Below are 13,718 nucleotides of genomic sequence, written 5' to 3' on the forward strand. Positions count from 1 at the left end.
CCTGAATGTCTGAGTTCGGCCGCAACGTGATCTGTGTGTGTGACTGCACTTAACATCAAACTGCTTCTGTTTCACACAAATGCTGGCACAGACGTGCATGTTCGGCTAGAGTCGCTTTGAACTCGTGCATCTTCGGAAGCGGAGCTGAGCGGAAAGTTACAAAAAATGTCGTGCGAAACGACGTCGCGCGCACTCAAAGCAAACTTCTGCCAACACCGCATATTTGTCATATTTGCCGCGCGCACCTAAGCGAACTTGCGGACGCCTAAAATCAGCCTTGGGCGTGTGTGCGTTAGATACAGTGAAGATAGCGCATTAGTTTAGAACTCTTCTAATTTGTATTTGTTTTTATCATAGAGAGTGTGTTAATTTGTGCAATGATTTTTTTAATATATTAGAATGAGTACATTAAAATATAAATTTATTAGAACGAGTACATTATTTATGGGCTTAAAAACAAGATGCAAACAATCAGAATCAAAGCACAATGTAAACATGAAACATATGCTATTACCTATATTGTACTGTGGTACAGTTATGGAGGCCCTTCATAATGCAGAGGTCAGCTGCCTGCTCTGCCAATAGTTAGAAATGGCACTATAGTAAGCAGTGTTTAACAAACAGCTGTTTTTCTAAATTCTGCTGAGGTGAAATTCAGTGCAGTCATGTATCGTGATGTGTATCATATCGTGGCCTCTGTATCGTGATACATATCGTATCGTGCCTTTGCTGGTGATACACAGCCCTACCATAGAGATCCATTCATTTTTCTGGATGTGGCTAACTGCTCTTATAAATGCAATGTGGAACAAACATGATCACACAAACGCACGTGCACACACAGACACACACTCAAACCTGGTCTTTGCGTCTCTGTGGGACTCTGCAGCGCATGTGGGATTGTCAGTGGGAGTAAACGGTTCTTGCGCACACCTAACGAGCAGGTATGAAATGCTCTTCACGATGCATTTTTTGCACGCTCAACTTAGTTATTTTAAATCTAGACAAGCGCACTCAAACAGAGATTGAAAGCTCAGCCAAGATGGACGAACAGCTGATAATAGATGTACAGGTTTTTTTTTCTTTTTCTCATCTCCATAAATATATCTAGTAGTAGAGTTAATGCATGCACTGGAAATCCATTTATCCTTAGCAAAGTCCCTATAAGACAAGTCATTTCACTTTGCAGCCATCTTTGAAACGCCTCCTGGGCATGCAAGTGCAGCTCCTATCTCTTTGAATGGGGAAACATCGAATTCTCCAAAACTGTTCACCAAACTTACGATTAAATTTCATATTTGAAATCACCAATAAAATCTGACAACTGTCTCATAAATGTTGTTTCTTTTGCTCAAATAGCATTAAAAAAAGCTTACATATTTATTAGCGGCCATATTGAGCATTGCATTTTTCCATATTCAAAACTATACAAGTGACGAGTCTTGGGTATTCTATAGTCTTCGTCGTCTTCATGGAGAACGCGGCTCATGCTTATTCCATGCAGCCTGCTGTTGTTGAATACTGCATATTTCGCAAAATGCAGTAGGTCAGTGATTATACCGGGGTACCACTGCTCTGCACATTTTGTGTATCCCTTATTTGACGCACCAGACTCAGATCATCAGCTCATTAGGAGGGAGATCCATGAACTGAAACAAGGGCGTCAGATAAGGCCTGTGACACACTAGGCGATTTTCAAATCTTAACCGATTTCAAAACTGTGGGAGACCACAGACGTAATGACAGTTTCAACTGATTTTTAGCATTACAATCCTCTGAACGCACACACTAGATGATTCGACCAGACCGCAAGACCACACAATTGTTGATTGTAGGAACGATTTCACAGTGACACAAGATCTCATAGAGACTCGCAAGATCAAACACGACTTGAAAAGAAAAACAAATGGAGGACAATCGACATTGTCAGCTGGCTCACCTGGAGCGCGTTCTGTTTTACAGTGAAAAAGAAAGTAGAAAAAAAGAATATGGGTGATCTACTCCTCTTTCGTGGCATGTTTGTGGCTGCCAAGTTTCAGCTATAGAAGCAACATTCGCTAGGTGAGGCTTGCTCGCTCTCATTGGCTATCGCGGGTATCAGATCAGAGGCAGTCCAATCAAGAGTCTTAAATGTCAAACAAGTTTGATATTTACAATTTAAGTTCGGGGATGCTCCATCTCGATCGGGAGCAGTTAAATAATCGTAATGATAGTTCGGGGTAGGCCTGGGCGATAAAACGGTATCGATATTTATCGACGTACACCTTCTTCGATATCGATAGAAATTTTTTTAGATATAGCGCACGATATAGGCATGTGCTATGAGTGATGGCTATGAGTGACAGCACACACAAAAACGAACACATGCTGAAATGAGTGCTGCGCCTGCCTGTGACGAGGAGATTGTGAATAAAGAATGAATATGAGTTGAATTTAAAATAAACATTTGCATTTGAATGTTAGGAGTGCGTCAGGGAGCGTCATCAGTGGCGCGCGAGATGCGGTGATGATGATGTAAGTGACGTTGTTGCATTTTAATGTTTTGTTAGTCTAGCCCACGAGACGCGCCGCTGCTACATTATTCATTCAAAATATTAGAGAAATACAAAAGCTCAATGCGGAGAAGATCTTGAATGGGTTAAAACCGAAACCAAGCCATTCACACAGAACGCATATTCAGCGCATTTTTTAGACGGACAAATACGACTGCTGCACTCGCGTCTCACAGAAGAGATGTATAGAAAGCCTTTTAAAAACTTTTAGAAAACACGTCACTGCGTCTCATATGTTTTTAAATGCAGTCTGTGTGAATGGGCAATTCGGCTCTTTGGATTAAGCAATGCATAAATACATGATGCTGTTTTGTTCATAATTGTTTATGCAATATACAAAATTAGACGTAAAGTTAATTTAGACGTAATGCACGTTTTTATAGAGTTACTTCCTTGCATTGACAATTTAAATGTGCTGCATTTTTTTGCTCATTATGATATTATTTTTTAAATACCGCAATACCGGTGTATGTCACTTAAACAACATTCGGAACGCAACACTGTTTGAAAGGGGTCCCTTTTCACTGTTGCACTGTGGTGAGGGAACAGCTCTGCGAACGCGAGGTCTGACTTTCCCGGAGAAGTGTCACCTCTCTTGCCGTCTTTTCTGTGCAGTGAGCGGCAGAGAAACAGCGCTTTCAGTTGGCCGCACCGCAGCCGACTCGTCAATAAATGAGTACAAAACAGCGAATATTCACTCATCATGACAGTAAAATAGGGCATTCTAAGTCAATATACTGCAGTATTTCCTCTTTCAATCAGTAGAAAATATGGTTAACACCCGGTCATGCATGAAAAAAAAATACCGTCATGTACCGTGAAACCGGTATAATTTCGAAAAATACCGTGATATAAATTTTTGGTCATACCGCCCAGCACTAAAACATTATATCGTTGATTCATTTTTTAGCTATATCGCCCAGCCCTAGTGCAAATCGGGCTTAAAATCGACCTTAAAATCTTCAAGTGTGTAGCCAGTCTAAAGCCAGGCTCACACTACAGGAGTTTTAGGCTGATTTATCCCAGATTTCCCCCTCTCGAGAATCGGAGAAAAAAATCTTGTTGAGGACCTCGATCGGTTCCGATGTTGGGTGCAGATTATCTGGTAATGTGAGGTGTTTGCAGATCAAAACTTGCACCTCCCGATCTGCTAGCACACAAATCTGGGCCTCCCCGATCATATCAAACATATGAAATATCATATATGTTTGATATTTAGGTTTTAAATCAGGATGATCACAGCTATGACTATCCGTTGAATAGTGGAGATGGAGGAAACTGCTTGTGGAAGTTTTGCAATAACACAACTGTCTGTATGTGTCGACAACGTACCACAACCATAAGGACAAAGAGAAGCACTGGGGTGAAATCGCTAGCACGCTAGTTAAAGGGTTAGTTCACCCAAAAATGAAAATTCTGTCATTAATTACTCACCCTCATGTCGTTCCAAACACTTCATTCACCTTCGTAACACAAATTAAGATATTTTTGGTGAAATCCGAGAGCTTTCTATCTACCGCCATTATCAAAAGTAACACGACGCATGCACGTGATGCTGCTGACGTAGAACACGCGTGCGCTGCGCATTGTTTACCAGGAGAGGAAACCACGGGCATGTGTTGTGGTGCTCCCGATAATGGCGGTAGATGGTAACTCGGGGGAGAAGAATTGTTGAATAAAGTCGTTATTTTTGTTTTTTTGCACACAAAAAGTATTATCATAGCTTCATAAAATTACAGTTGAACCACTGATGTCACATGGGCTATTTTGTTGATGTTCTTGGTACCTTTTGGGGCCTTGAACGTGGTAGTTACCTTGCTGTCAATGTAGGGTCAGAAAGCTCTCGGATTTCATCAAAAATAGCTTAATTTGTGTTCTGAAGATGAACGAAGGTCTTATGGGTTTGGAACGACTTGAGGGTGAGTAATTAATGACAGAATTTAAATTTTTGGGTGAACTATCCCTTTAAGAGAGACATACAAAATGTGCAGAACAGTGGTACCCCAGGACTGGAATTCATCACTGTATAACAGTATACATAATGCATTCAACAGAAATAGCATGCACAGTATAGTAGCAAAACAAAGTGTTTCATGAAGAGTTAATGAAGTCGGGGAAGTCGTGGCCTAATGGTTAGAGAGTCGGACTCATAACCCAAAGGTTGTGGGTTTGAGTCTCGTACCGGCAGGGATTGTAGGTGGGGGTGGTGAATGTACAGCGCTCTCTCCCACCTTCAATACCACGACTGAGGTGCCCTTGAGCAAGGCACTGAACCCCCAACTTCTCCCCGGGCGCCGCAGCATAAATGGCTGCCCACTGCTCCGGGTGTGTGTTCACGGTGTGTGTGTGCACTTTGGATGGGTAAATGCAGAGCACTAATTCCGAGTATGGGTCACCATACTTGGCCACATGTCGTCACTAATAACTACAGATATAATAAATGATAGTTGGCCTTCCCATGCATGCACAAACAATTGCAACAATTTTATTATAGTAGCTACAATCACACAATGTAGCCAGATTACAATGCAAATGTTGCAATCTTTGCCTAATATAATAATTTTCTGTTAAATAATGATTACATTTCTTCAAAAATGTGTTGAAATGATGGAGTTTCTGCAAGTGGGTCAAACCGTTGGGCTCTGCCCGTGAGCCAATCAAATAACACCGGCTAACTCACATTTAAGAGCAAAAACGGTCGGCTGTCATAAAAGTTTATTGTAACGTCTGACTGAAGTTTGCAAACGGGTACACGACGCATGCACATATGCATGACCGTTTACGTGAACCATAACTTCAGCAGCAAAAGCAACAACAACACTGCACTGAGCTTTACATGAAGGATGTTGTTTTAATGACATTACAGATAACATTCATAAGAATGTCAACAAGGGATCTTTTTGCTTCGGGGTAAATGTAGGCTAAGGTGATGTTTATAAATGCCTCCACGACTCTTTTTGCCGAAAGACGCTAAAAGTGCCAGAAACCACATCCGCTTGAAAACACATGTGGAACATTAATCAAGCGCTATGACATTTCATGTAACCGTTAGTTTAGAAACACAGCAGCTATCGAAGCGATACCGAGTTGCACTTGGCTCTCGATGTTTAACACGGATACATTTTACAGCAAAGCAATGCCGTTTTACTTCACACAGACGTAAAACACCGGAAATAATGACTCACCTCGAAGCTGCAGCACAGTATATGTGTATGTCCTTTATTAGATATCCCTGTAATACCAGCGTTTGCTCCTGTGCTCGGACAGACGTGGCCTGAAATGACCCAGCAGAGCAGAGCAACTCCAACATGGACCCGGAGACTCAGAGAAACATGCAGCTCTCTCCTCTGATCGCTGTGGGGAATCTGAGAGCACTTGACGTCTGGCCAAAGATGTTTTAACCCTTTACAGTGGCCCAAAAACTATAAAAGCACACTTAAAATGAAGAAATACCATTGTATTAGATATAATAGGGTAAATCTCACGAAAACGAAACATGTCTGGTCATATTTTACCCAAAGGAAAGAAATAAGAAATGATATTCTGCACCAAGAAAATATTTTTTGTGCACTGTGACTTTTATTTTATGGCCACAGTGGCCTCAATCCTCATTACACTAATGTGAAAAAATGATGTATTATTATTTATGCTGATTTAAATAAAGTAATATTAATTTTCCTTTATTATAAGAATAATGAGATGATTATAATTAAATGTGTTTAAGGTCATATCTGGACAGGTGTGTAATAGGGTGGTGTGGTCTAGTTCAAAGCCCATGAGCTGACTGATGATGAGCTACTATTGATCCATGATCTATTAGCAAGATAAAGATCGTGAAACAGAAACACTAAACCTAAACTGAACTTTTTTACAGTTCTCACTATAATTTACTTTGCTATCTGGATAATGTTTAGTACATTCAGCTGGTCCTTAACTCAGAATAAACTCCTTTAGGATGACTGGTGACCCGATCAACCTGTCAGGGTTTATTCTGTAATAACGGCCGTCTGACTGTACATTATCCCTTGAAAACAGTACAGCAGCCACTTTATACTGCCCAGTGGCTATAGCCATATTCACAATGAAATGGTACTCAATCAGTTCTGTGCATTAGTATATGTAATGTATAAATTAATTCAAATAATGCATTAATGTAAGCAAATTAGTGACAGATTTTCTTGCTACCATTGAAGCAATAGATGCTCTTTGGGTTGTTCTCAAAACCAACAAGTTTTGTTCATGTCAGCTCAAACTTTCATTATGATAAAAAAATAAGTCATTCATGTCTATTGTTCAACTTTTTACTCAAATTGTTATGATTAAGAATAAATAAATAAAATTTGCAGTAGAAAAATGCATTAAAGTAGACAATTTTGACTTTTGGGCCTAATTGTTATCTGTTTTGTTTTGTCTGTGTTTAAAGCTTACTGTATCCACTGTTGGTGTATATTTTATTTGTTTTATTTTTTATGCATATTTTGCATTTCAATTGGTGTATTGTTTTGCATTCTGTATTCATACCGATGTGTATTGTGTACACTGGTATTCCTACTAATGTCGTTCATCTGTAAATATACAGTATATGGAGTGTGTTTTTATTCGTGATTATCTGCCACAGAAGAACGCATTATGACAGCATTCCACATTCACATAGAAGACCAAAAGAAGAGATTAAATAAAACAGTTTCTAAAGTTTATAAACTCCATCGTCACATGATATCGCAACAAAAATCTAACTTGGCACTTTACACGAAAATAGTACATTCTGATGTCCTCTGAGAATCACAAATCCTGTGTTTTTGTTGTTGTTTTTTTTAAATAAAATATTATGTAACATAAAGTTAGCATAACATACAGTAGTTATGCTACAAAACAAATTAGCTATGGTTTTAAACTGAAAATTTCTGCATTATATGCACTTAAAATTGTGATTTTGGTCTCCAACAATTAAAAATGCCATAATTTTGAGATAATCTATTGAATTGATATTCATTTTGTAGAAATAAAAATACTAACTTATTTTAATTACAAGAAACTATGCAGTGTTTGACATTTTGGACTAATGCACTATTACAAGAAATTGCTATTGCTTCAAATAATATAAATAATAAAAATTGAGCAATAGCTACAAACCTAAATTTGGTTGCAAATTAGCTAGCCCCTACTGAGTGACAGATGGAAGTTAAATTTGCCCTGAAACTACTCATTCTAGCAGATTTGAAATAAATGCCACTCCACACCTTTTGCATACACATTTCTCAGCAGATCACTTTTATTTTGCATGAATGCTACAAGACTGAAAAACCTTATTTCTACAGTTCAAGCAGATCCCTTGGCAGGACCTTTGTTTGGCATGTCTTCACTTTGATATGTTTGATTTGGTGGAGCTCCAGGTATGCCACAGTGTGTTAACAGCTGAATTAATATGTGCAATAACAAAGACAGGGGATACTACACATACTTTGTTAAGAAAACAACAAATTTTGTTTCAAAGGGCATTACAACATGATAGAAGATGTACACTTCCAGACAATTAAACTTGTTTCTCATGATTTTAAAAAAATTTAGATTTTGCTTCTGCTTAATTGGTTAAAAGTAATTGTGTAGACAAACTACACAATTTTACCAACATATAAATTTCTATACAAAACTAACATTTACTTTTAAAAATGTCATAACAACAACAGCAACAACACGAAACATAGTTTTTTAAAAAAGTATCCTACTATTATGAAGTTGGGAAGTTACGAAGTTGGTTAAGAGCATCTGGAGTGAGAAGCGCTGGAATCAGGTGATTGCCATGGTCCCCGTTTCATAGTCTTGAAGACTTTAATATGATTCTAATATGTGTGAAACATCACTAATACAGAATCAACATTTCTGTCCAAACCTTTATGCCATATTATTTTCTGATAATCAGGAAAATATATAGTTTTTATATTATATGGCTTCATTTTTACAACAAGTTTGAGTTTTGTGGTCAATTTGACTATGGGTGCCTTTGTCAATATTGCTGTATAAAGGGACCCGCTCACATGAAAAGCAGGGGACCATTAGCAGATTACTGGGTTCATAGCAGAGAAAAACTTTAGCTGTGAGCTCAGCTCAAGGAAATTGTGCAAGAAAATTGTGTAGAGCATGCATTGTCTTTTTTAAATTTTTGCATAATTAATCAGATTTGGTTAGATTAAAAATATATTTTCCTTACCTCTGCTGTGTGAAACAAGCTAATGCAGATTATGCATGTGCACAGAATGTACCCTAATTAACCTCAACCTCGCACAACCTCTACTGGTAAAATAAATAAATAGATTGATATTATATATTATAAAATATGTATATTTTTAGGCCAAAACCTGGAAACAAATTAGCATTTTAGCACTTCCAATTCCACCATCCCAAAGTCAATCGGTTTGTTTTAATGGTAATGTTTTAGTTAAAGGGTTAGTTCACCCAAAAATGAAAATTAGGCTGCGTTTTACTCACCCCCGAGGCATCCTAGGTGTATATGACTTTCTTCTTTCAGACGAATCCAGTCGGAGTTATATTAAAAATAGTCTTTGATCTTTCAAGCTCTATCATTGCAGTCAGCGGGTGTTGCATTTCAGTCCAAAAGAAGTTAAATAAAAAGCGCCCATCCATAAAAAAAGTATCTCACATGGCTCCGGGGGGTGAACAAAGGCCTCCTGTACGAATCGATGCATTTTTGTAAAAAAAAAAATCCATATTCAAAACGTAATAATCACTTTAATCTAGCTTGTGCTCACCGTTGTAAACGGAAGCAGTTCCGGGGGAATGACGTATGAGGTCAGCGTTGCACATGCGCCGCTCAGAAGTGACGAACGCGGAAGCGCAGGGGAGAGATCAAAACAAAACAACGCTCACGAATTAGAAGTACAAAACCAGGATTTGTAAAGAAGAATGTCAGAGGATTTCGATATAAGCTAAGAGGAGACTGGTTTTCCTTTGCTAAAGTAAGGAAACTTTGCTTCCTTTGCTCCTGTGAAGCAATGCAACACCCGCTGACTGCAATGATAGAGCTTGAAAGATCAAAGACAATTTTTAATATAACTCCGACTGGATTCGTCTGAAAGAAGAAAGTCATATACACCTAGGATGCCTCGGGGGTGAGTAAAACGCAGCTTAATTTCATTTTTGGGTGAACTAACCCTTTAAATACCTGAAATAAGGTCTGTGGTGAACACAAGCTCAATATATTTGCATGTTTTATCCCACGGCATAAAATGCATCAGTAATATTTCCTTGTGATTTTTAAAAAAAGTTTTTACTTGAAAAAAAGAGACTGCTAACAAGGGCTAAATGGGACTACAGAGGTTGTCAAGGACATTAAATGTGGGTAACCAAATGTGGGTTTCTGGTCCCACTTTTTTTTTTTTTTTTTGGGAAGTCAATGGGAACCAGCAACTGTTTGGTTACACACATGCTTCAAAATATCTCAGCCTATTCTCAGCCTAGTTGTGTTTTAAATCACACATTTGCAAAATAATTTAAGACTGAAATATTACTTCTGGCAGACTTCAAAATTGTGTTCATTTATGAAGATTATCATGATAAAATGTGCAAGAATCATAAACTTTTGCTGGTCGCAGTGCTTATTTTCTGCAATAATTCAAAAGATCATGGAAAAATCCTGTTGTGTTTTTTTTGTTTGTTTTTTTGAGAGGAAAAGGGTAATGCTAACTTCCGGGACAGCCTTTAAAAAAGTGTCATTACTACAGCACACTTCACTTTTAACTATAGCACCTACTGCAAAGTATCAATTGTCATGACATAATGAAAATGAGCTTTCACTAGGTATTATAAACCTTTTCTGTCCATTCCAGTCACTTCATCACAGCCCATGCTTAAAGATAATGGTGGTAAAGTGAGTACAATGAACTGAAGGACTTCAGTTTTCATGAAATGTGTACTGTGTGATGCCAGCAGACCTGCCAGAAACTGTGCAAATGAAAAGGATTGCAGCTCTCTTTATGCAGTGCTAACTGGCCATCAAAGGTTCATAGAGTCTAACAGCAGGGCGCTGGGTGTGTAGTTTCATCAGAGTCGACAGCGGTTTAACTACATTTCAGCATTATGCAGTTGGTCATTTCTGTAGCCACACTCTGCTAGGGGAAAAGGTCATGACTCCAGCTTTTCTACAGTCTTTTCTAGTGCTGAAAAAATGCTATGTGAATATGCAATGAAAAAAATGGCTCTTTTGGGTTACATCAGCAAAAAACAGTAGACTTATTTATATGGAAAGATGTTAGGGGGTGGTCAGGGGGCTATGGAATTTTTATGTCCTCCCACACCTGACCTCCCAGAATAATACAAAATAACCAGACACAATAATCAAGGCAGCAAACATTTGTAATAAACTGCAAAACCAGTAACATAAGATTGAGGCAAGTAACACTGATGCAGTGCAAGATAAATTGCTGTCCTAAATTTGTCTGCCTCATAGAACTCGAGGGAGGCAGTGGTAGGGTCATAATTAAAATGACCAGGGGAAGGAAAGAATGTTTCACATTCCATGTATAAAATTAAATGCCATTTGAATAGTTGCTTTGTTTGAGTTATGATTAATTTTTCTAGCTTTCTCTGTACTGAGGTGAGACGTGACAGTTTGAGTTTAATTCATTTTTCAAGAACTAATTATGTTTATTACATTTACATTAAGATATATTCATAAAGCAAATGCTTTTATCTAATTGCAAGTGCGTTTAGGCTAGCTGAGTGAGGCTAGTTAGCTAAAGATGAAGTGTGTAATTTATAATAATTTGTTATAATGTGGTATATATTTTATAAATTTATATTATCTTATTTTACTAGTAGTTAGTTTCAGCAATGGTTTTGAAAGTTACAATTTAGTGTTTAGTTAGACATACAGATTGGCTCAAATAATGACTGTTTATAAACAGATTTTCCAAACACTCACAACATCTCCCAAATGGCCTACTGTTTGGCTGTAAATGTTGGAAGTGCATTTGACCACTGACAGACTGTAAGTGTGAGATTGTACACCACAGCAGGCAACACCAGATGTCCAGCAGACTTGATATAAGGGTTCCTCAGATGCAACCCTGGAGGGTCTCTACCCTGCAGACTTCAGTTGCAACCATGACACCTGAGCCAGCTAATCAAGGTCTTCAGAGTTACTAGAAAATTACAGGTAGGTCAGTTTGATCTAAAGGTGGGAAGGTGGGTTTGAGCTAAACTCAGCAGGGCATTGACCCTCTAGGGTCTGATTTAAGGAACTCTGTGATAGAGCATGAAACTGATGACTAGACAGGTGTTGAGATGTAATCTGTGCAGTTGGTCAATGAATTCTACCCCAGTATTCCTGGATGGCCTGGGGTGCATTTCCCATGGATTGAAAGCTCACTTTTTAACCACCATTTAACAAACAGGCAGAGATTGTGGGGTCATTGGGCTGGGTTGGATAAGTCAAGTCAAGTCACCTTTATTTATATAGTGTTTTTGTAAAAGAAAACATACATGAAGTCATGTGCTCTGGACAACTCTCTGCTTGAAAGTTACAAAATGGTTGAACAGCCACTAGATGGCAATATAATTAAGTCACAGCTGCCCTTTATCCAGCAGTGGATGACTGCTGCTTAAAGGTGGGGTATGTATTTTTTCAAAAACGCTTTAGAAAAATGAGTCGGGCTGAGTACCAAAACAAACTTGTAGCCAATCGGCAGTAAGGGGCGTGTCTACTCATGATGCGGAGGAGAGAGCGCTCAGTGCACAGGACGGACATTAGCCAAGCTGAGTGACGACAGAAAGCGGATAAAAAAGAAAAGAGGAAAGCATCTGCGGAACAAAAGAAGGCTTACGAAAAGGCAAGGAGTAGGACCCGTGTAAATTTCGGATCAGCTTTTCAGTGCTGGAGAGAACTCAAGGAGGGGGAAGGCCTGCGTTTGGACACCGAGGTTGCTTTGTTTCTTGTCGATAGGTGAGTAACATTGGTTTTGCTTTGTTTCACAGAACTAATATATGCTGGCTTTTGCTTTAATATGCTCGTGTGTCGTGTTCGCTTGTTTGTTCATCTGCAATCGTATTATCGTTCCCTTCAGCTATGATAAAGACACATTCATTTCCACAGCCTATAAGCCTGGAGCGTCTAAACCTCCTCCACTGTCTGTTTCAAGCGTCAGCTCCCAAAGTGTGCCCGAAAAGTAAGATAATATGTTTAATACAGCAGATAATAACACAGCCGATTCCGCCATAATCGTTGCCTGGGTTGCGTACGTGTGTGTGGGGCGGAGCTATCAAAATAGGGGCGAGACCCTTTTGGGGTAGGGCGTGTTTGTTTTGGTGATTTGAAATAACATTGGCTACCAGAAATCACTTACCCCACCTTTAACAACGGCTGAAAGCACAGTAATTGTCATTGTCATTGTCATTGTCACCTTTATTGTATAGCGCTTTATACAATACTGATTTTGTCAAAGCAGCTTTACAGTGTCAAACAGGAAAATAGTTTGTCAATAATGCAAGAGGACAATAACAAACAGTCATTTTTCCAGCTAACGTCAGTTCATTGATGATTCAGTGATCATCATCCAGTTCAGCTCTCTTCCAATAGTGTCTGTGCAACCAGTCAAGCGTAACAAAGAGTCATTTTTCCAGCTAAAGTCGGTTCATTGATTATTCAGTGATGCCATCATGCAGTTCAGCTCTCGTCCAATAGTGTCTGTGCAATCAGTCAAGCGTCCCCAACTAAGCAAGCCAAAGGCGACAGTGGCAAGGAAGCAAAACTCCATCGGTGACAGAAATGGAGATTTATGGGAGTGTTATGGGAAGTGTTGCCGGTTCCGGTTGACCTAATTAATGCAGTCTAACACTCCTTTAACGGATTTGAATTATAGAAATGTATAGAATATCAATGATTTTGATATTCTAGGTATTATCAAATGGCTTTGGTTTTGAGATTACAGTGGATGTGAAGGACTATAATGCGAAATGGCTTTCTCAAGTATTGAGTAGCTTAACCATTCAGGGCTTTATAATTAGCAAGATTTTAAAATGTATTCATTGTTCAATAGGGAGCCACTGCAGAGTTGACAGAACCGGGCTAATATGGTCGTACTTCTTGGTTCTAGTAAGAACTCTAGCTGCTGCATTTTGGACCAGCTGGAGTTTGTTTATTAAGTGCACAGG

At 38.8% G+C, this 13,718-nt stretch overlaps 1 long non-coding RNA gene across 1 annotated transcript in view; it reads right to left on the reverse strand.

The window, feature by feature from the left end:
- The window catches only part of LOC107655884 (uncharacterized), a 95,503-nt gene extending 89,600 nt beyond the window's left edge, over positions 1–5,903 (reverse strand). The window contains exon 1 of the long non-coding RNA XR_001630500.1: positions 5,738–5,903. This is a non-coding gene — a long non-coding RNA (uncharacterized LOC107655884). The remainder of the gene's footprint in view (positions 1–5,737) is intronic.
- Positions 5,904–13,718: the final 7,815 nt, after the last annotated feature.

Source organism: Sinocyclocheilus anshuiensis, unplaced genomic scaffold (assembly GCF_001515605.1).
Source record: "Sinocyclocheilus anshuiensis isolate Anshui unplaced genomic scaffold, SAMN03320099.WGS_v1.1 scaffold1309, whole genome shotgun sequence".
NCBI classification, from domain to species: Eukaryota; Metazoa; Chordata; class Actinopteri; order Cypriniformes; family Cyprinidae; genus Sinocyclocheilus; species Sinocyclocheilus anshuiensis.